Source organism: Giraffa tippelskirchi, chromosome 5 (genome assembly GCF_054371585.1).
Source record: "Giraffa tippelskirchi isolate mGirTip1 chromosome 5, T2T-mGirTip1v1.2.pri, whole genome shotgun sequence".
Lineage (NCBI taxonomy): Eukaryota > Metazoa > Chordata > Mammalia > Artiodactyla > Giraffidae > Giraffa > Giraffa tippelskirchi.
The window spans coordinates 41085054-41107747 of NC_137279.1; the positions used below are offsets into that span (position 1 = coordinate 41085054).

The window sequence follows — 22694 nt, forward strand, 5'->3', positions numbered from 1 at the left end:
GACTTAAAGTGTATATATCAGTTTGTTAGGGCTACCATAACAAAAATAGTTTGTGGAAAGGATAGAGTGGGAATTGTATTTGCAATACTCTTGTCTGTCAAAGGACTCACAAAGAACACCTACAAATCTACAAATCAATAAGAAAAACAATCACAATTTAAAAAGGCTAAAAGGCTTGAAAAAGTGTGCTGAAAAAGATGAGATCCAAGTAGCCAATAAATGTAGCAAATATATTCAAAATCAATAGTTCTTCAGGGAAATCTAAATTAAAACCTCACTATGAGCCTACTACACAGCCCCCAGAATAAATTGGCAAGGATGTTAAGCAAGTGGAACTCTCATACAGTGCTGGTGGGAGTGTAAATTGGTGTAACACAATTAGAAAATTGCTTGATACAACATATTAAAGATGAATATATGTATATCCCATGACCTACCAATTCTACCTTTAGATGTGTACCAATAGAAATACATACATCTGATGATCAAAAGACATGTACAAGAATGTTTATAGTAAAATTATTCAAGTGAGAAATGAAGACAAGCCAAATATTCATCAATAACAGGATGCATGAATAAACTGTGTTCTATGTATATAATGAAGTACCAAACAGCAATGACAATAATCAAACTGAGTTACATGCATCAACATGGGTGAACCTCGCTAACATTAGGTTGAGTGAAAGAAGCAAGACCCAAAAGAGTAAATATTCATCAGGTATGTACATTTCAAAAACCGGCCCCAAAACACATGATGTTAGAAGTCAGATCATTGTTACCTGATGTGGGTGTACAGTAAATGGAAAGAAGCATAGGAAAGCTTCTAAGGATTATTTCTTGTTCTTGCTCTGGCTCACTATTACATAAGAGTGTTTACTTTGAGAATATTCAGTAAATAGTACAATGATGATTCATGTATACATCAGTAAAGGGAGGGGAAAAAGACCCCTGAGGGAGTTTTGTTCACATTATGGGAAAAAAAATTTTTTTTCAGTGAAGAAATGAGAAAAGAGTACAGAAATAGCTCATTTTGGTTTTACTTCCTTAAAAGGGATTTGTGATAATTGAGAGTATACTCCATGGAATTTGGGGATTCAAAAAAAAAAATCTAAACCTAAAGATTACAACCGTCTTTGTAAAATTAGTATTCCATCATGACCTCTGATTTCTGAAGCTGTTAGACATGAATGTTTTTCTTAAATCTTGATTAATCTTTCATTAATCTTGATTAATGAAGAAAAATGCGGCCATTTACATGTGGCCTATTGTAGATGGTGACTTAGAACACCAGAGACTCCCAAGGATGCATTCACTTGTTTGATAAATGGGATAATTATTCAACACTGCATCTGTTTCATGATGCACGGATCCAAAGGGAAAAGACGCAGGTGGTGGGTAGACATGATACTTTCTTATGACATAATGAAGCTGAAAACTCTAAATAGAAGCTTTGGGAAACTCTGGTTACTGTGAGAATACAGAGAGTCAGGAAGATAAGCCTGCAGAAGGAGACCCTAGAAGGGAGAGTCTAAAGGCTAAAGTAATCCATTCCTAGGAGGCCCATTCAGATATGAGTGAGTCCATAACAGACCATTTTTCTACATGTTTGCTTTGAATGTGCATGGAAGCCAGAAATCTGTCTCAGCTGAGTGGTGGGTTTTTTGGTTTCTGTGTTTGTGTGTGTGGCTTGAAGGATCTTAATTCCCTGACCAGGGATTGAATCTAGGACCACAGCGGTGAAAGCACTGAGTCTTAGACAACCAGGGAAGTAAGTCCCTGAGTGGGTGTTTTGGATTTTTGTTTTTTTGTTTTTAATTTTTTTTATTTTCTATTTTTTAACTTTACAATATTGTATTTGTTTTGCCATACATTGACATGAATCCACCATGAGTGTACATGTGTCCCCCTTCCAGAACCCCCCTTCCACCTCCCTCCCCATCCCATCCCTCCGGGTCATCCCGGTGCACCAGCCCCGAGCACCCTGTGTCATGCATTGAACCTGAACTGGCGATTCATTTCACATATGATAATTTACATGCTTCCATGCCATTCTCCCATATCATCCCGCCCTCGCCCTCTCCCATAGAGTCCATAATACTGTTCTATTTATCTGTGTCTCTTTTGATTTTTTTGAGGTTTGATTTTGTTTTGGTTTGCATTTAAAAAAAAAAAGGCATAGACTATTTCAACACAGACACATTTCCTAGCAAGGAAGGGAGGGGTTTAGAATCACTGGTTCCTGTGTACTTCTGATAGGAACATAGGAAGTGGTGTGGGGGATTGGGTCACGGTATTTAAGCACAAGAACCTCACCAATGAGGTGGAGCTAGGCAGGAAGAAGAGAGAAAGAGAAGCCTTGAAAGAAGAAAAGAAAAAAGAAAGTGTCCTTGAGAAGATGGAGGACTAAGTGGATGTAGGGGAGAAAAAGGAGGCCTTGTCAGGGGAGGAGAGAATTGACCTCAGATCATGTACAGGGTTGACTATGTCAGACATCCCTCGGCCTGGGTTGGATCAGCTGCACCTGCTCCAGAGGAAGAAGTTTCAGTGAGAGAAAAGGTCCGGGGAAGGACCCCAGGGTCTGGCACACTTGTAGAAGTGGTGGCTCAGGTTGGGCCTGGGCTTATCTCATGGTTAAAGATGGGATGATTTAGCTTAAGTTAGAGTTTCTAACTCAGAAGCCAAGAAGCAGAGTAACAGACAATGGAGTGTCTATGTATAGACACTACACATAGGATACTTCTCCAAAGCAGAGAATAAGCCTCCAATGGAAAGCAAACAGAATTTCTTAATTGTTTTTCAGTGATATTTGCATATGCTTAGAAACTAGCAGGGTCAAATGCTTATTTTTCAGATGCAAATTACAAGACGCATCATAAATATTTTAATGTTCTCAACAATGGTCTTCAATTGGTTTGGCATGGTTTTTATCTTTGCAAAAATAAATTTTACAAATAATTGAACTAAATATTTTGAAACAATTTATAGTTTGTCTAGAATTTTTGCCATCTTTTAATGTGATGGTAAGGTGTTTCTTGGTGGCTCAGATGGTAAAGAATCTGCCTGCACTGTGGGAGGCCCGGGTTCAATCCCTGAGTTAAGAAGATCCCCTGGAGAAGGAAACGGCAACTCACTCTAGTATTCTTGCCTGGAGAATCCTATGGACAGAGAAGTGTAATGGGCTACAGTCCATGGGGGTCACAAAAAGTCACACACGACTCAGCCACTCACTTTTATAGTGTAATGGTGGCACAAAAAAAATCCTTCAGGGAATGAGAACAAAGAAAAGTGAGACTGCTTCAGGTTTACTTTTATACTTTTCCAGTAGACATGAAATCAGTGTGATGATTCAAAGGGATTTTCAGAAAGAAAAAATAGTGGAGGCAAAGACTCTGAAAAGAAAGCATGTAGATCTGTGTGACTGGAATGGAAGCTTGATAAAGAAGAGGAGTTTCATTCCCATACCATTAACTGTTTGATCTTCTTTGTCTCTTTACTGACCATCCTTTCCAATTTTAATTTCTTGATGAGTTTTGAGAAGAGGAAGCTAATCATTCCATCTGGAGCTCTCTTTGACACATGGTACCCAAAGGGATTTTGTTCTCTCCTACTCTCTATGGCATCCATGGGCTTCCTTTCTGATCATTCATCAAAGAAAGGGACCATCTGCTCTGTGCTGTGTCTGCTCTATGAATGAAATAAAGGCATGTGTTTTGTGGCTCCATTCCAGTTTCCCCTTCTTTACATTTGCTCTACCGCTTTGAACAGCCCATGGGGCATAACTGATGTCTCACCTTACTGCAAGGTGCATGACCCTTTTGCTTCCAGGCCTCTTTTACTTTGAAAAATACCTGCACCTCCTACTGTTCAGGTGTTATTGTAGAAATTCCTACCATACACCAAACTCTTAGTTATTTAGATTTCTTTGGTAGTAACCCATTTTACCAATGAAAGGTATCAAAAACTTTCATTAAAGGAAATTCAGCATTTCAACCAATTCTTCTATTACAGGAAGAATAACAACTTTCAATTTATGTATCCCAATCCCTTTGAAATATATTATTGACATTTGCTAACGCTACATCCTTGGGCTCCTTACCTCACAGGAGAGGGTTGGAAGCTAGAATAATCTGGAAACTACAGAGTATAAAATGAATGAAACCTGGCCTGGGAATGAAGTGACAAGATTGAAAAGAATATTGCAAAGGCCTTACAAAAAATTGTGCTTGTATATGTCTGTCTGCACATGTAATTGACAAATGTGCTTTTTTTTTTTTTTAACCAAACCAGTGAACCAGGGAAGGACCCATAGGTGACTAAGGGAAATAACTTTAAAAAAATACTTTTAATTGAAGTATAGTTAATTTACAATGGTGTGTTAGTTTCAAGTGTACAGCAAAGTGAACCCATTATACATTCATATATATGTATTCTTTTCCAGATTCTTTTCCATTATAAGTTACTGCAAGACATTAGGTCCTTGTTGTTTACCTATTTTATATATAGTAGTGTATATATGTTAAGCCCAAGCTCCTAATTTATCTCTCCCCCATTCCATTATCCATAATTTTGTTTTCTATGTCTGTGACTTTATTTGTGTTTTGTAAATAAGTGCATTTGAATCATTTTTTTAGAATTCACACATAAGTGATGTCATGGTATTTGTCTTTCTCTGTCTGACTTACTTAGTATGATAATCTCTAGATCCACCCATGTTGCTGCAAATGGCATTATTTTATTCTTAGCTTTTTCAAAAGTAATTGCAGTTTTGAACCATGAACTTTAAGTCTTTATAACTAGGTTCAAAGATGTGATTAATCAAAATAGGAGCCATTACAATCAACACATTTTTGTCAATGAGAAATAAATTTGTTTATTCTTTTAGCATAAAAATTTGTGCTTCGGGATTCGACGAACTCTTGGAAACATTTTCTGCTTCCTTCTGGTTGTGTAAGCATTTTCCTTGCAAAAAAGTTGTTGAGATGCTTGAAGAAGTGGTTGTCGATTGTTGAGAGGTCAGGTGAGTATGGCAGATGAGGCAAAACTTTGTAGCCCAATTCGTTCAATCTTTGAAGGATTGGTTGTGCAATGTGTGGTTGAGTGTTGTCACAGAGAAGAATTGGGCCAATTCTGTTGACCAGTGCCAGCTTCAGGAGTTGTAGGTTTCGGTGCATCTCACTGATTTGCTGAGCATGCTTCTCTGATGTAATGGCTTCACCAGGATTCAGAAAGCTGTAGTGGATCAGATGGGCAGTAGACCGCCAACAGTGACCATGACTCTGTTTTTGGTGCAAGTTTGTCTTTGGAAAGTGCTTTGAAGCTTCTCAGTTCAACCACAGTAATGACAAGCTGGTCATTACTGGTTGTCGTGTAAAATCCAGTTTTCTTCACACATCACAATCCAATTGAGAAATGGTTCATTGTTGTTGCATAGTATAAGAGAAGTTCAGTTCAGTTCAGTCTCTCAGTCGTGTCTGACTCCCTGCGATCCCATGAACCATAGCACGCCAGGCCTCCCTGTCCATCACCAGTTCCTGGAGTTTACCCAAACTCATGTCCATTGAGTTGGTGATGCCATCTAACCATCTCATCCTCTGCCGTCCCCTTCTCCTCCTGCCTTCAGTCTTTCCCAACATCAGGGACTTTTCAAATGTCAAAATAAGAGAAGATGAAACTTCAAAATGACAATTTTTTTTGACTTGTGGTCAGCACACGAGGCACTAACTTGTCAAGCTTATTCACCTTTCCAATTTACTTCAAATGCCAAACAATCATAGAATAATTGACTTTGAGTTCTTTAGCAACTTCTTGTGTAGTTGTAAAAGAATCAGCTCCAAAGATGCTCTTAGTAGGTCGTTGTCAACTTCTGATGGCCAGTCACTGTGCTTCTTATCTTCAAGGTTCTCATCTCCTTTGCAAAAAGTCTTGAACCACTACTGCTCTGTATGTTCACTAGCAGTTCCTGGGCCAAAATCATTGTTGATGTTGCAGGTTGTCTCTGCTGCTTTACACCCATTTTGAACTTGAATAAGAAAATTGCTCGAATTTGATTTTTGTCTACTATCATTTCCCTAGTCCAAAATAAATATAAAATAAACAACAAGTAGTAAGTCATTAGCAAAAACGTATAAAGTGAGAGATGTGCATAGAAATGATGTGTAACAAAACCACATTTATTTAAGAATGTATTCCAATATCAAACAGAAAATTTCAACATTGCAAAGTCACAATTACTTTTGCACCAACCTAATCTTTTTATCTGCATATCTTATGTTATTGATATTTCTCCTGGCAATCTGGATTCCAGCTTGTGTTTCTTCTAGCCCAGCGTTTCTCATGATGTACTCTGCATATAAGTTAAATAAGCAGGGTGACAATATACAGCCTTGACGTACTCCTTTTCCTATTTGGAACCAGTCTGTTGTTCCATGTCCAGTTCTAACTGTTGCTTCCTGACCTGCATACAGGTTTCTCAAGAGACAGGTCAGATGGTCTGGTATTCCCATCTCTTTCAGAATTTTCCACAGTTTATTGTGATCCACACAGTCAAAGGCTTTGGCATAGTCAATAAAGCAGACATAGATGTTTTTCTGGAACTCTCTTGCTTTTTCGATGATCCACCAGATGTTGGCAATTTGATCTCTGTTTCCTCTGCCTTTTCTAAAACCAGCTTGAATATCTGGAAGTTCACGGTGCATGTATTGCTGAAGCCTGGCTTGGAGAATTTTGAGCATTACTTTACTAGCATGTGAGATGAGTGCAATTGTGTGGTAGTTTGAGCAGTCTTTGGCATTGCCTTTCTTTGGGATTGGAATGAAAACTGACTTTTTCCAGTCCTGTGGCCACTGCTGAGTTTTCCAGATTTGCTGGCATATTGAGTGCAGCACTTTCACAGCATCACCTGTGAGGATTTGAAATAGCTCAACTGGAATTCCATCACCTCCACTAGCTTTGTTCGTAGTGATGTTTTCTAAGGCCCACTTGACTTCACATTCCAGGATATCTGGCTCTGGGTGAGTGATCACACCATCATGATTATCTGGGTCATGAAGATCTTTTTTGTACAGTTCTTCTGTGTATTCTTGCCACCTCTTCTTAATATCTTCTGCTTCTGTTTGGTCCATACCATTTTTGTCCTTTATCGAGCCTATCTTTGCATGAAATGTTCCTATGGTATCTCTAATTTTCTTGAAGAGATCTCTAGTCTTTCCCATTCTGTTGTTTCCCTCTATTTCTTTGCACTGATCGCTGAGGAAGGCTTTCTTATCTCTCCTTGCTATTCTTTGGAACTCTGCATTCAGATGGGAATATCTTTCCTTTTCTCCTTTGCTTTTCACTTCTCTTCTTTTCCCAGCTATTTCTAAGGCCTCCTCAGACAGCGATTTTGCTTTTTTGCATTTCTTTTCCATGGGGATGGTCTTGATCCCTGTCTCCTGTACAATGTCACGAACCTCTGTCCATAGTTTGTCAGGCACTCTGTCTATCATATCTAGTCCCTTAAATCTATTTCTCACTTCCACTGTATAATCATAAGGGATTTGATTTAGGTCATACCTGAATGGTCTAGTGGTTTTCCCTACTTTCTTCAATTTAAGTCTGAATTTGGCAATAAGGAGTTCATGATCTGAGCCACAGTCTGCTCCCAGTCTTGTTTTTGCTAACTGTATAGAGCTTCTCCATCTTTGGCTGCAAAGAATATAATAAATCTGATTTCGGTTTTGGCCATCTGATGATGTCCATGTGTAGAGTCTTCTCTTGTGTTGTTGGAAGAGGGTGTTTTCTATGACCAGTGCATTCTCTTGGCAAAACTCTATTAGCCTTTGCCCTGCTTCATTCTGTACTCCAAGACCAAATTTTCCTGTTACACCAGGTGTTTCCTGACTTCCTACTTTTGCATTCCAGTCCCCTATAATGAAAAAGACATCATTTTTGGGTGTTAGTTCTAAAAGGTCTTGTAGGTCTTCATAGAACCATTCAAGTTCAGCTTTTTCTGTGTTACTGGTCGGGGCATAGACTTGGATTACCATGATATTGAATTGTTTGCCTTGGAAACGAACAGAAACCATTCTGTCGTTTTTGAGATTGCATTCAAGTACTGCATTTCGGACTCTTTTGTTGATCATGATGGCTACTCCATTTCTTCTAAGGGATTCCTGCCCACAGTAGTAGATATAATGGTCATCTGAGTTAAATTCACCCACTCCAGTCTATCTTAGTTCGCTGATTCCTAGAATGTTGACGTTCACTCTTGACATCTCCTGTTTGACCACTTCCAATTTGCCTTGATTCATGGACCTGACTTTCCAGGTTCCTATGCAATATTGCTCTTTACAGCATCGGAATTTGCTTCTATCACCAGTCACATTCACAGCTGGGTATTGTTTTTGCTTTGGCTCCATCCCATCATTCTTTCTGGAATTATTTCTCCACTGATCTCCAGTAGCCTACTGGGCACCTACTGACCTGGGGAGTTCATCTTTCAGTGTCCTATCATTTGCCTTTTCATACTGTTCATGGGGTTCTCAAGGCAAGAATACTGAAGTGATTTGCCATTCCCTTCTCCAGTGGACCACATTCTGTCAGACCTCTCCACCATGACCCGTCCGTATTGCGTGCCCCCACATGGCATGGCTTAGTTTCCCTTATGGCAGAAAGCAAAGAAGAACTAAAGAGCCTCTTGATGACAGTGAAGAAGGAGAGTGAAAAAGTTGGCTTAAAGCTCAACATTCAGAAAACTAAGATCATGGCATCTGGTCCCATCACTTCATGGGAAATAGATGGGGAAACGGTGCAAACAGTGTCAGACTTTATTTTTTTGGGCTCCAAAATCACTGCTGACAGTGATTGCAGCCATGAAATTAAAAGATGCTTACTCCTTGGAAGGAAGGTTATGATCAACCTAGATAGCATATTTAAAAGCAGAGACACTTTGCCAAGAAAGGTCCATCTAGTCAAGGCTATGGTTTTTCCAGTAGTCATGTATGGATGTGAGAGTTGGATGGTGAAGAAAGCTGAGCACCGAAGAACTGATGCTTTTGAACTGTGGTGTTGGAGAAGACTCTTGAGAGTCCCTTGGACTGGAAGAAGATCCAACCCGTCCATCCTAAAGGAGATCAGTCCTGGGTGTTCATTGGAAGGACTGATGTTGAAGTTGAAACTGCAATACTTTGGTCACCTGATGCAAAGTGTTGACTCATTGGAAAAGACCCTGATGCTGGGAAGGATTGCGGGCAGAAAGAGAAGGGGATGACAGAGGATGAGACTGCTGGATGGCATTACCGACTCAATGGACATGGGTTTGGGTAGACTCCGGGAGTTGGTGATGGACAGGGAGGCCTGGTGTGCTGCAGTTCATGGGGTCGCAAAGAGTCAGACACGACTGAGTGACTGAACTGAACTAAACTGAATCTTTTTATATGGTGAGTAGTATTCCATTGAGAGGCCCTTGGACTGCAAGGAGATCCAACTAGTCAATCCTAAAGAAAATCAGTCCTGAATATTCATTGGAAGGATTGTTGCTGAAGCTGAAACTCCAATACTTTGGCTACCTGATGCGAAGAACTGACTTATTAGAAAAGACCCTGATGCTGGGAAAGATTGAAGGCAGGAGGAGAAGGGGATGACAGAGGATGACATGGTTGGATGGCATCACCGACTCAATGGACATGAGTTTGAGTAGGCTCCAGGAGTTGGTGATGGACAGGGAAGCCTGGCATGCCGCAGTCCATGGGGTTGCAAAGAGTCAGACAATACTGAGAGACTGAACTGATTCCATTGTATACATATACCGCATTTTCTTTATCCATTCATCTGTTGATGGACATATAAGTTGCTTCCATGTCTTGGCTAGTGTAAATAGTGCTCCTATGGAAACTGGAATGCATATACCTCTTTGAATCAAAGTTTTCTCTGGATATATGCCTAGAAGTGAGATTGCTGGATCCTAAAACTATTTTTTATTTTCTCAGGGAACCTCCATACTGCTCTCCATAGTGGCTGCATTAATTTACATTCCCACCAGTGGTACAGGAGCATTCCCTTTTCTCCACACCCTCTCTGAAAGCCAGATTATAGGAATAGTCTTAACAACTAAGTGGCACTGGCACAAATCCCTAAGGCCTCTATGAGCTGGGGTCATTCTTTTTCAGAATTTCAAAGAAAAATAAGTCTGTTTCCTAATTTTAACTATTACAAATAAAGCTATGAATATTTGTGTACAAGTCTCTGTATGCTTTCATTTCTACTTAAGAGTAGAATGGCTGGATAATGGTAGGTATGTATATGTTTAACTTTAATAAGCTGCCAAACTTTCTTCTAAAGTGGATCCACATTTTGCATGTTCACCAGCAGTCCCAGTTTCTCCATATCCTCAGTATGGTTGTCCGATCCTTAGTATGGTTGTTCTTTTTAGTTTCAGCCATTGAAACAGATGTGGACTGATTTGATGTTAATTTGCATTTCTCTGACGCCTAATGATACTGAGTATCTTTTTGTGTGCTTATTTGCTATATGCATATTTTGGTGAACTGTTAAAATCTTTTGTTAATTTTTAATTGGGTTGTTTTTTCTTATTATTGAGTTTTAAGTGTACTTTATAGATTTTCAATACAGGTGCTTTATGATTTGTAGTTATTTTCTCCTACTCTGTAGCTTGCTTTTTCATATTCTTAACAGTGTCTCTCAAAGAGTAGAAGTGTTTAATTCTAATAAATTACAATTTATCAATTTTTTGCTTGCTGTTTGATGGAACATCCTTTCAGTGCCCTAAGAAATTATTTTTTTTCAGAAAATTCTATGGTTTTAGGATTTACATTTAGGTCTATGATTCTTTCTGAGTTTATGCATATCATAAATAGTGTGGATCACATGCATGCTTTGCATTTGGGTGTCTAATCACTCCTGTATTGGTTATTGAATAGCATCCTTTCTCCACAGAATTGTCTTGGTTTCTTTGTAGTAAATCAACCATCTATATATATGTGGGTCTATTTCTGTACTCTGTTCTTTTCTATTGATCTATTTTCTATCTTTTGCTGATACCCTACTATCATAATTAATGTAGCTGTAAAAGGCTTTGCTTTAAAGGCTATTTTTCTCTTCTAAATATATGTTGGTTATTTCACATTCTTTGAAATTCATATAAATTTTATAACTAACTTGCCAATTTCTTTAAAAAAAGAAATCTCCTAGGATTCTGAATCTGTTGACTCTATAGACCAATTTGGCGAAAACTGACATCTTAACTATACTGAATATCTTTGCCACCCAAACACAATATATCTCTTGGTTTATTTGGATCTTCTTTCATTTCTCTCAGCAATGTTTTGTTGTTTTTAGCATACAGATTTTGTAAATATTTTGTCATTTTGTCCATAAGAAGTTCATATTTTCTTATGCTACTATGAATTATATATTCCAAAAATGTTAATTTGTGATTTTTTTATTTCTAATACGCAGAAATAAAATTGAGTTTTGTTTACTGATCTTGTACTTTGTAATCTTGCTAACTCATTGATTGGTTCTGGTAGCTTTTTCATAGATTTCATTGAATTGTCTACATAGAGAACCAGTTATCTGTAAATACAATTTCATTTCTTCCTCTTCAATCCAATGCCTTTAATTTATTTTTCTTGCAATATTTTACTGGTTAGAACTTCCAGTTTAATGATTAATGTGAGTGTACAGCAGGCACTTTTGTATTACCCGAGGTAAGGCAGAAGACTTTTACCATTAAAAATGATGTTAGGTCTTTCAGAGATGACCTTCATCAATTTGAAAAATTTCCCTTCTGTTACTAGTTTACTGAGAGATTTGATAAGAAATGGATATTGATTTTGTCACATGCTCTTTGTGCATTTATTGAGATTATTAGATAGTTTTTCTCTTTATATGGTGAATTAATTTTATTGATTTTGTATGTTAAACCAATCTTGCATTCAAGAAACAAATTCCATTTGTCAATGATGTATCATTTTTTGTATAGTTTCACTTTCTTGGTTAAAATATTATTTAGAATTTTTTGCATCTTTTTTCATAAATGATATTCATCTACGACTATCTTTGTTCTTATGATGTCTTTTTCCAATTTGGTATTTGAATAGTATGAGAACAAACTTATTATATGGAAAATATTCTCTTCTATTCAGTTTTCTGAAAGAGTTTGTGTAGAACTGGTGTCATTTCTTCCTTTAACATTTGGTAGAATTCACCAAATCAGCAACTTGAATGAAATGGACCAGTTACTTGAAAGATACAAACTGCCAAAGCTCACTCAAAACGAAATAGATAATGTGAATAGCTCTAAAACTAATAAAGACATTGCATTTATAGTTAAAATTTTTCCACAAAGATTATGATTGGATTTGGTGGGCATAATTTTATTCATATTTCTTGTGCTTGGAATAAATTGAACTTTTGCATCTTTTGGTTTATTGTCTTCATCAAAGTTTTTAAAGTAACCATTATTCTTTCAAGTACTTTTTTCTGCCTCTCCCAACACCTCTTTCAGATATATCTATGTTAGGCTGATTAAAGTTGTCCCACAGCTCATTGATGCCATTTTATGTATTTTTTAAATTCTTTTTTCCCCCCTGTGCTTTATCTTGGACAGCTTCTGGTACTTTGTTTTCAAGTTCATTTATCTTTCCTTCTGCAAGATCCTATCTGCTGTTAATCCCATTCAGTGTATTTTTCCCCTCAGACTTTTTTGTTTTCATCACTAGAAGTTTTATTTGTTTTTTTTTTTCATTTCTTTTATGCTTCTACATAACTTTTGAACATATGGAATACAGTTACAATAACTATTTTTATATCCTTGTCTGCTAATTCAAACATCTGTGTCAGTTCTATGTCAGTTTCGTAGGACTGCCTTCTCGCCTCATTATGGATTGTATTTTCCTGCTTCTTTGCATGCCTGGTAATTTTTCATTGGGGGCCAGACATTTTAAGCTTTATACTTTGGGGTACTGGATATTTTTGTATCCCTATAAATCCTCTTGAACTTTCTTCTGAGATGTGGTTACTTAGAAACAGTTTGATTTTTTGGTGTACCTCTTTTATGATTTGTTAGATGGGATCAGAGTATTTGATCTAGGACTAATTATTCTCCATTAAGCATATCTTAGAAGTTGGATTTCTATATGAAAGGCAATAACTAAAGGATCTTACTGTTTTACTTAGTCTCTAGGTAAACTATTCCTGAGGGAAAATTTTCTGCCTCACCACATGACAAAAGTAATTAGCAAAGCTCTAGAGACTAGCTTGATTATTTTGAACAGCAGCAATTTCTAAGCACTCTTTTGCTTGGGACTGTAGCTTTCTTTACAGCCCCATACAGGGGACCTTGATACTTTAGGCTTGAATGCCTGCTATTTTGTTTGACCCTCAGCTTGGGTTGGTTCACAGTGCTTTCCTCTAGGCCTCTGCCACCAACTCAAGGATTTGCCTGGCCCCCAGTACAGAGGGACAGGATAAAAATGGCACTGGCCAGCCATGGGGAACTGAATTAGAGAGGACTGCAAGAACATGATTAGGATGCTAAAGTCAACAAAAATTCTATCTACTTGCAAAAATAGAACTTGTATACCAAAATGATCATTAGTGTTCTTGCAATCTAAACAGTTTTATGCTGGCCTATCAGGGAATAAGAGAAGTCTTGTGAGATCTAGGGAAAGGGTTGTTGTCCTAAGGTCGACTGTGGAAAAGAACTGCCTTACCCCATGAGGAGGGAGTGGAAAACAGACAGGAGATGGAAGCGTTTGTGGGTGGTCTAACTAGTTTTATCAATTACCTAATTGATAAACCTAATGAACTACCTCATTCCCTAAACTATGAAGCATAATCTTTATTCCCTGTCCAGAGTGTTCTTCCTTTAAAATTGTCCTCAGCCAAGTTACTGCATTGCTAAAACCAACTGGTATTTATAGAACTTTGGTAAGAAAGTCCCAAATACTTATATTTATTTTTAATTGAATTTTTATAAATCCTTTTAAAAAATACTGGTTACAAACATAGCTGCTAGTTTCCTCTTGCCAACGTAGCAAGTTCTCACAAGCACAACTTTATTTTCTTACATTTCTGAAGGTCAGAAATTTGTAATCAATTTTATTGGACTAGTCAAAATGCAAGCAAGACTGATTCTGACTGAAGGCTCTATGGAAAAATTTTTCTCCTTGCCTTCTCCACCTTCCACAGGCCATCTGTATCCTTGAACTCATGGCTGCCTTCTGATGTCTTCAAAGCCAGCATCATAGTACCTTCAAATCTTTCTCTCTAATTTTTATTCTTCCATCATTGAATTGCATTCTATCTCCCTGATCTCATACCTTTCTCTTATAAGGAGCCCCTGATTATAAGGACATCAGGCAGACTTGGATAATTTCTTCATCTTGAAATACTTAATCTAACCATATCTGCACAGTTCTTTTTGCCACATAAAGTTTTTATATACTCCATACATATATTATATACCTACTCCACACATACATCTACATACTCCGTACATACATACATTTACATACTCCAGGAATTAGGACATGACATCTTGATGGGCCATTATTCAGTCTACCTCATGTGGTATTTGCAGAAATGGCAGGGGTAGTCAGTACACTGGCTCCATGCATATCTCTAGGTATTATACTAGCTTTCTCCCACATGACCTCATTCTTTGAACTCTTCTTAATGTCTCACAGAATCAACTCCAGTCCTTCCCCAAAACAGAGCTTGCTGTTTACATAGCATTTATATACTATTTACTTCATTTACCTGTAGTTTATATATGATTTACTTCATTTTATATAGTATTTACTTCATTTGCAAGTAGCTTTGCTTCTTATTAAAAATGCTTACATTTTCTCTATGGATTTTCACTTATTTACTCATTTTTCTAAAGTATTGAACATCTTTTATGGTCTGTATACTGTATTATGTATAGTTATGCAAAAATCTACACATGACTCTGTCCTTCCCACCTTTCTCCTTGTCGTCCTTCTTTATCTTTTAGTTGTAGACCTATTCTGCTAGTTTTCAAGTCTTTCTCATCAATAGCTGCTTTGTAAACAGTTGTAATTTTGGTGTGCCTGTGGGGTGATTGAAGGATCTTCTTACTTGGCCATCTTGGCCACTTCTCCTGCTATTTACTTTTTGAAGAAATTTGGTGTTTTGCCCTATAGAAGTTTCCATATTCTGGATTTTATTCAAGAAGTTTATAAAGTATAGATAAAGTAATCAAACCTTCAGAACAGGTTCTGTTCTATCAGAACAGATTAAGGAGACAACTAACTCAAAAGCAACTTTCCGCCCAAGTTTTTGTTACTAAGAACCTTCTTTCATAGAAGATGGTTTATCTATTTCAGTGGCCTTCAAAACTGATGATGACTTATAAGACCTGAATGGTTAACATTGTTTTGCAGATCCAAAATTCAGGAATGTATCCAGACAAAAGTGTAGAGTGTGAAAATAATATACATACACACTGTAAATGGATATGTATGTGGACAATATCCACAAATATTTGTTTGTCATATGTACATATCTAGATGTGTTTATAAACATGCATAAATATATGATTTAAAAGCTTGTTTTCATTTTTCTTATGAAGTTTACTCAGTCAACAAATGAAAGCTTTGACTGAGCCTACATTTCTAGAAGTAAACAAAATAGAAACTTAAACAAACCTATGCATTTCAAACACCTTTTTCTGCAAAAGAGATTTCTTTTAACCCTAAAATATATATTCATACTGTGCTTGCATTACAAAGATGTTAGGATACAGCCCTAATTTCCATGTTTTATGATAAGTAAATGTTTTGTCCCATAATAGCCATGTTATGTTTCTATTAAGAACAAATAATGTACATTTTTGACAATTAATGCATAAAGTTTTTCAGATCCATAGAAATAAGACAAATCATCTCTGTAAAAAGATAATAGCTCTTCAACACAGCTCCCTATTTCCATTTCCACCACTGCCCCTAACTCATTCTCTACATGGCAGTCAATATAATCTCTTTTTGTTTATTTTGACTTGCAGTATAAGCATTTTTAAGCTTAGAAATAAAAACATAAATTTTAGAAAGAAAAAACTGCTAAAATGGTTGAAAGAATTTCTTTGGAGTGAAAACAGTTTGGGGATGACATCTCACATCTCATATCATTTCTGCAATACTCTTTGGTATTTTGTACAAACAGAAAGGTTTTACTTGATAAAATAATCTTTGTTCCAAAGCACACAGTTGTAAATGGTTCACCGCTGAGAAGGATGCCCACTACCATTCTGCCACTTCTATTTTGTGGCTCTGGGGTTATTTTTTCCCAAGAAGTATATCTTCAGCTTTCCCTCCAACTTCTAAAGTTTTGCTTAAACTTTGCTAAGTTTTTCTAAACATCTTTAGAATTCTTTTATAGTTGGGGTCAATTTCAGTTGCTTACAACCCACGTGCTCTGACTGATACATTTGCGAAAATCCACACCTGATCTCTTATTTTCATCTTCCCAGCAGATCCTCATTGCCTTCAGAGCAGTGGAAGGGGTTTGGCTGGACATACAAGGGCCTTATAACCAGGACCCTCTCTCACCCTCATATTTTTGTCAGCACTCTCATTTCTAGGGTTGCCAGTCTGCTGAAAGATAGCTGGAAGCCACGTGGATTTGCTGGATCCTTCCCTTTTCCTGGAGCACAACCCCCTCCTTTCTTCCTATGGCCAATTATTATTTGCTTTCAGTAGTTGGCTTGAGCATTATCTCCAGGAAAACACCACTGAATGCTTCACACTGCTCCTATAGAACCCTGCAAATACTTTTCCTTATTACTTACTGCCAAAGATTGATATTCCTCTTTAGGTCTCTGTCTTTGCCATCAGACTACAAACTCAAAAGCACAATCTTGTTCATTTTTATACCTTACTGCCTTACACATCACCACAATTCAAAACAATAAATGGTTTGTAAACAGTAATGGATATTTCTGAATAATAAAGAGTGTTAAATTAAATACCACATAACTGAATGAAATATTCAAAATTTTATAGGTGATGGTTTTAAAACTTCTATCCAAAAGTTTGTTCTTAAATACTAGTGCTTAAAAATTGAGACAACTGTCTTAAATATAATGGCCACTCTCTGATGGCTCTGAAAAGTTCTATTGAGCTTCTTTTGGGGAAATCATCAAGCTCTCCATGGTTGTACTGCGAGGACCAGATGGCAACATCGATATAATCATTTTAAAGACGTTCATCAGAACCTGCTTAAAGCTTTTCAGTATCTTCTCATTGCACTTAGATTAAAACATAAATGTCCAAGGCATCTGTCCTTGCCTATATTAGTTTCCTGGGGCTGATGTAACAAAGTGTCACAGACTGGATGACAAACAGAAGAAATTCACTGCCTCCCAGTCCTGGAGACGAGAAATCTGAAATTAAGATGTCAACAGAGTTGGTTTCAGTTGTGAGGGAGAATCTGTTTTATGCTTTTGTCCTAACTTCAGGTGGTTTGCTGGCAATCTATGGTGCGCCTTGCCTTGTAGATGCATTACCACAACCACCTTCATCATTACATGGTGTTCTCCATGTATGTATCTATTTCCATATCTTTCCATGTCCACATTTCCTCTTTTCATAAAGACACTGTCGTATTGGATGAGTCCATCTTAATGACTTCGTGTTAACATGCAAAACTCCTCTTTCCAAATAAGGTCCACTAACAGGCACTGTAAGTTAAGACTTCAACATCTTCTTAGAGGGACATAATTCAATTTATAACAATGTGTACTTTTCTGATATCGTCTCTTGCTACTCCCCTTCTTGATCTAGCCTTATTGGCCTTTATTTTGTTCCTAGTACAAACCAGTGGCATTATCTCCTCTTAGAGATTTTGTACTTCCTCATACTGAGAAAATGTTTTTCATGTCCACCATAATCTCCTCCTTTAGCTCTCAGATGAAAGTCAAAGATTCCGGCTCTGAATATCTTATCTGAGATCTGTTTCTTCATCCCCCTTCTACGAGCCTATTTATTCCTACATAAGCTTCACCATGGGCTTTTTTGATGGCTCAGATGGTAAAGAATCTGCTTTCAATGCAGGAGATCCAGGTTTGGTCCCTGGGTTGGGAAGATTCCCTGGAGAGGGGAAAGGTGATCGACTCTAGCATTCTTGCCTGAAGAATTCTATGGACAGAGGAGCCTAGCAGGGCTACAGTCCATGGGGTTGCAAAGAGTCAGACACGACTGAGAGACGAACACACACATACACACATACGAGATTTATCACTGTTTGAAACCATCTTGTTCTTTGATGTGTTTGCCTCACCTGTTTAGAATGGAGACTCCAAAAGCACAGAGATCCTGCCCACCTTCTTAATGGTGTATCTCTGGCACGTAAAACAGTGCTAGTTGCTAGTAGGGGCTTGATAAAACTCGTTATATTATATTATATTATATTGTGAATTAAATGCACTCAGAAGTAAGGTGTAAAGAATAAAAAGCACTGTCTGGTTATTTCTGTTTCAGATTTGTTTACCTGAGCACGATGACAATAATAGAAGATTGTTTGTAAAAGAAAATTCAAGAGAAAACTTCAAAGCAGAAAAGAGAGAATCAGAATCTATAGATTCAAATACATTGCACAATGTTTTCATACAAGCTCTGGCTACCCTTGCTTACCATTTAGATATTTATTCGTCCTCACATATTAAAACTTTCACTGGATTGAGCAAGTCCTGTGGGGACTGCATTGGTTCTGGGCTCCAGAGTTCACTCTTGCCTTGACTATTAATAAAAAGGGGATCCGCTGGTTAGTAGTCAGAACTTTGTCTCTAGCCATGCCCCGTACATTCCTTTTTCCTACAGAAACGTTTTTTTAAACTGTACTGTACTAACATGAAAGGCCTCTCAACCATGCAGACCAACCTTTGTCTTAATGGAGTCTGAAGTTCACTCTTCTGTTTATGATGTGTAACAGTTGAAGTGGGAGATATAAAGTTTGCAGCTATTATGTAATCAAAGCCATTTGTGTATTCACGAAAAGGAAGGAGGAGACAACAAAGGGATGGGCAGGCAAAGAAGAAAAAAAGTAAAGGAAAAATCCCAGAATTGGAAGTTTAGAGCCTGTGCAGGGAGCAGGAAGTTGAAACTCATCCAGCTGTCACATAACAACAGAAGAAAAATGCTTCATGTGTTCAATTATTATTAAGTGTTCTGCATGTCAATTTCCCACATTATTTGCCAGTATATACTGGTTTTCAAATGCTGTCCTTTTAAGAGCAGAATAAATATTTGCTTTAAAGATAAAAATTGTTTCATTTTTGAAGGCCATGAAAACAAAAATTTCATGAGGTGAAAGGGGAAAAATGTGATACCCTCATCTTCAAACATTCTTTGTGTGTGTGCTTAGTTGTGTCTGACTCTTTGCAACCCCATGGACTGTAGCCCACCAGGCTTCTCTGTCCATGGGATTTCCCAGGCATGAATACCAGAATGGGTTGCCATTTCCTCCTCCAGGGGATGTTCCCCACCCAGGAATCAAACCAGCATCTCTTGCATCTCCTACATTGGCAGGTGGATTCTTTATGACTGAGCCGCCTGGGAAGCCCTCAAGCATTCTTTACTAAAACCAAAAAGCCTCCTTTGCCTTTACCTCTGCAAAGCACTCTCTTGATGAAGGGACGCTCCAGTTTGAGCCACTTAGTGTGCAAGTCCCATGGAAATATTTTAGGGATAAATGTCCAATATCCAATGATGGTGTAGAGGTGGAGAGGACTTTCAAAGCAAGAAGGTGATTGCCCACTGAGCTGCCAGTATATGGTTCTGCTGGAGTGAGCAGGTCTTGCAAAGCCAAAATGAGGGAAGGTAAATTAGGGGAAGTGAAAGTCTTTGTGGACATTTTTCTCTTTTAGCTTTTAGGAAATTGTCTGAACAGAGAAATCGCAATTAGAATTGAATCATTAAATTTATGAATCTTAACATTGTCACTTGTTAGGTCTAGAAAACATTGAAGAAAGCGGAGGCACACTTTTCTTTCCAGGTGGCGCAGTGGTAAAGAATCCACCTCCCAATGCAAGAGACTCAGGTTCTAACCCTGGGTCGGGAACATCCCCCGAAGAAGGAGACAGCAACCCACTTCAGTATTCTTGCCTGGAAAATTCCATGGATAGAGGAGCCTGGTGGGCTACAGCCTATGGGGTCACAAAGAGTTGGACGTAACTGAGCAGCCAACACCTTTCTGACTTATAGATTAAAAAATTGGAGCACAGAAAAAAGCTGTGACTTCCCAAACTCAAAGTGTTGTTTAATGTCCAAGCCAAGCTTCATGCTCAGATACAAAGTTATTTGAAAATAAACATTAAATGTAGATATTCTTTTTCTTTTTAGAGAGTATAGACATTCTTTGATTTATTGTGTTGTGGTTTTTACAAAAGGAAGGTTTGTAGCAAATCCACATTGACCAAATCAGCACCATTTTTTCTCACAGTGACTGCTCACCTTGTGCATCTGTGTCACATTTTGGTAATTCTTGCAATATTTCAAACTTTTTCATTATTATTATATTTGTCATGGTGATCCGTATTGGTGATCTTTGACAATACTCTTGTGATTTTTTGTTTTGTGTATTTTTTTAGTTTTGATTTTATTGGAGTAGAGTCAATTTACAATAAGTGTAGATATTCTGATTGTGATGCGGTCATTTTTTCCCCATTTGGTGATCTAACAAATGCCCCTCTGCTGTCCTTTGAAACCTTACAAAGCGTGGTCTTACTACTTTGGGAGGAGGAAGCTCATCTATCACCTCTTAGCCCATTTACTTCATCTCTATAAAAGTCCATCTTGAGAACATGTTTTATACACTCGAGGTTCACATAAATGGAAATTGGATCTCATGTGAACAGAAATGTTTACGATAGATTCTTAAAGGGCAGCAGTTTTGATGCAGCTTTACCACTGGAAGAGTCCCCCAGTTCCCTTTAACAATGCCCATTTCTCCTAGAATCAAGGCTTGGCTTACTTCACCCTTGCTCACTGCCTTCCTCCTCTCACGCTCCCTGTAATCTAGGTCCACTTATCCTCTTTATCTATTTCTGTCTTGGCTCCATATTCAACACCTTTTGGACTCCAGATTAGAACTACTCTTCGAGAAGCCTAAATAATCTGACACTTTCATCGTCACCTCTTTACTGCTCTTGGGTTTTGACTGGCATGTTTGTTTAGTTAGTCCTTGTAAACAGTAACCTGAGCTTCATGTCTTCTTTCTATTAATATATCCTAAATTCTTGACACTTCTTTCCTTTTCTCACTTTCTATATTTATTGCTTTTGAAATATATGGATACAAAGTCATATATGTCAATCAACGTGTTTCATTTCTGTAACTCTTGAATATACTCATCACGTGCAATTTAAAAAAAATAACACTAAATATATGTACATTATCAAGCTCAAGAAATAGAATATTGTTGAAGCCCTTTTAGACTTCTCCTGATTGCATGTGTGTTCGTATCCCTTCAAAACATTTTTGTTATTCCATTTTTTAGTGATTTTAACAATTTATGCATACACCCTTAAGAGATGTTTAATTTTACTTGTGCTGATGATTACAAATATAGCATCCAATGTATATGACCTCTGTGACTTGCTTTTCTGGCTATTTTTTAAATTAATGTTTATCAACACAAGGTGGTTAATTGGTTTCCCTTGCTGTAAGAAATTCCATTATATAACTATACCACAGCTTACTTATTTTTTCTACCTTTGCTTGACAGATATTTGAGTTATTTTCAGTTATTTGCTATTATAAAAATAGCTGTTATGGTTACATTTATGCATATATCCTGGTTTATTTATTAAATAGTTTTAGTAGGCTTAGGTCATAGGCTGCAAGTACTTTCAACATAGCTAGATAATAATGAGCTATTTCCTAAAATAGTTTTACCAATTTATATTTCCACTTACTCTGTATTCTCAACAATACCAGGATTTATCCAGTTTTCTTTGTTTATCAATTTGTGTGTGTGTCAAATTTTATCTCATTTACAGTGTCATGAAATATGCATTTCCCTGGTTACTAATGAAATCAAGCATTTTTAAAAACAAATTTTCGGCTTTTTTGATCCTCTTAATTTAAAATCTTTTGATTTTTCTTGTTAACCATCCTTTCAAAGGTACATTTCTTTCTGATATTGACCTAATCCTTTAGCAAAAACTTCATATGTTAGTACACCATTGCTGCTTTATGCAACAGGGCTGAAGGGACAGAGTGGTAGGGTGGGGGAATTCCACCCCATTCCCTCTTTGACTTTACCAGAAGTTGGCTATTGGCCAACTGGGAAGAAAATGGCTTTGAATTTCAGAGTGATATGTGGTAATTTGTGGTACTAGGAATAGCCAGAACCTCAGAGGAAGAGTCTGAAGAGGACATGGGTACATCTCTGAGAGCCCTAATCACATTTACCACATACCTGTTATCAGGATTTTCCTACTTGCTTTCTTAAACTACATACTGGTGAATTTCCAAATATTCTATTCTTCACCTATGTGAAGACATACCTTTCCCTGATGATTAAATGTTTTGAGAGGGTGGGATATTGGAGAGTCACTGAGAAGAGAGTGGATCCTTCAAAAATGGATATGAAGTAAAATGAAAGAATAGAAAGGGGAGAAAAATGTTGGCAGTTATTTACCATCTATATGATAGCTTAAATTTTTTGTTTTA

At 37.4% G+C, this 22694-nt stretch overlaps 1 long non-coding RNA gene across 1 annotated transcript; it reads left to right on the forward strand.

Moving 5' to 3' along the window:
• The first annotated feature begins 1466 nt into the window (after positions 1 to 1466).
• On the forward strand, positions 1467 to 19283 carry LOC145505730 (uncharacterized). Its single transcript, XR_014053242.1, has 2 exons — positions 1467 to 1574; positions 18501 to 19283. It is a non-coding gene; the product is annotated as an uncharacterized LOC145505730 (long non-coding RNA).
• Positions 19284 to 22694: the final 3411 nt, after the last annotated feature.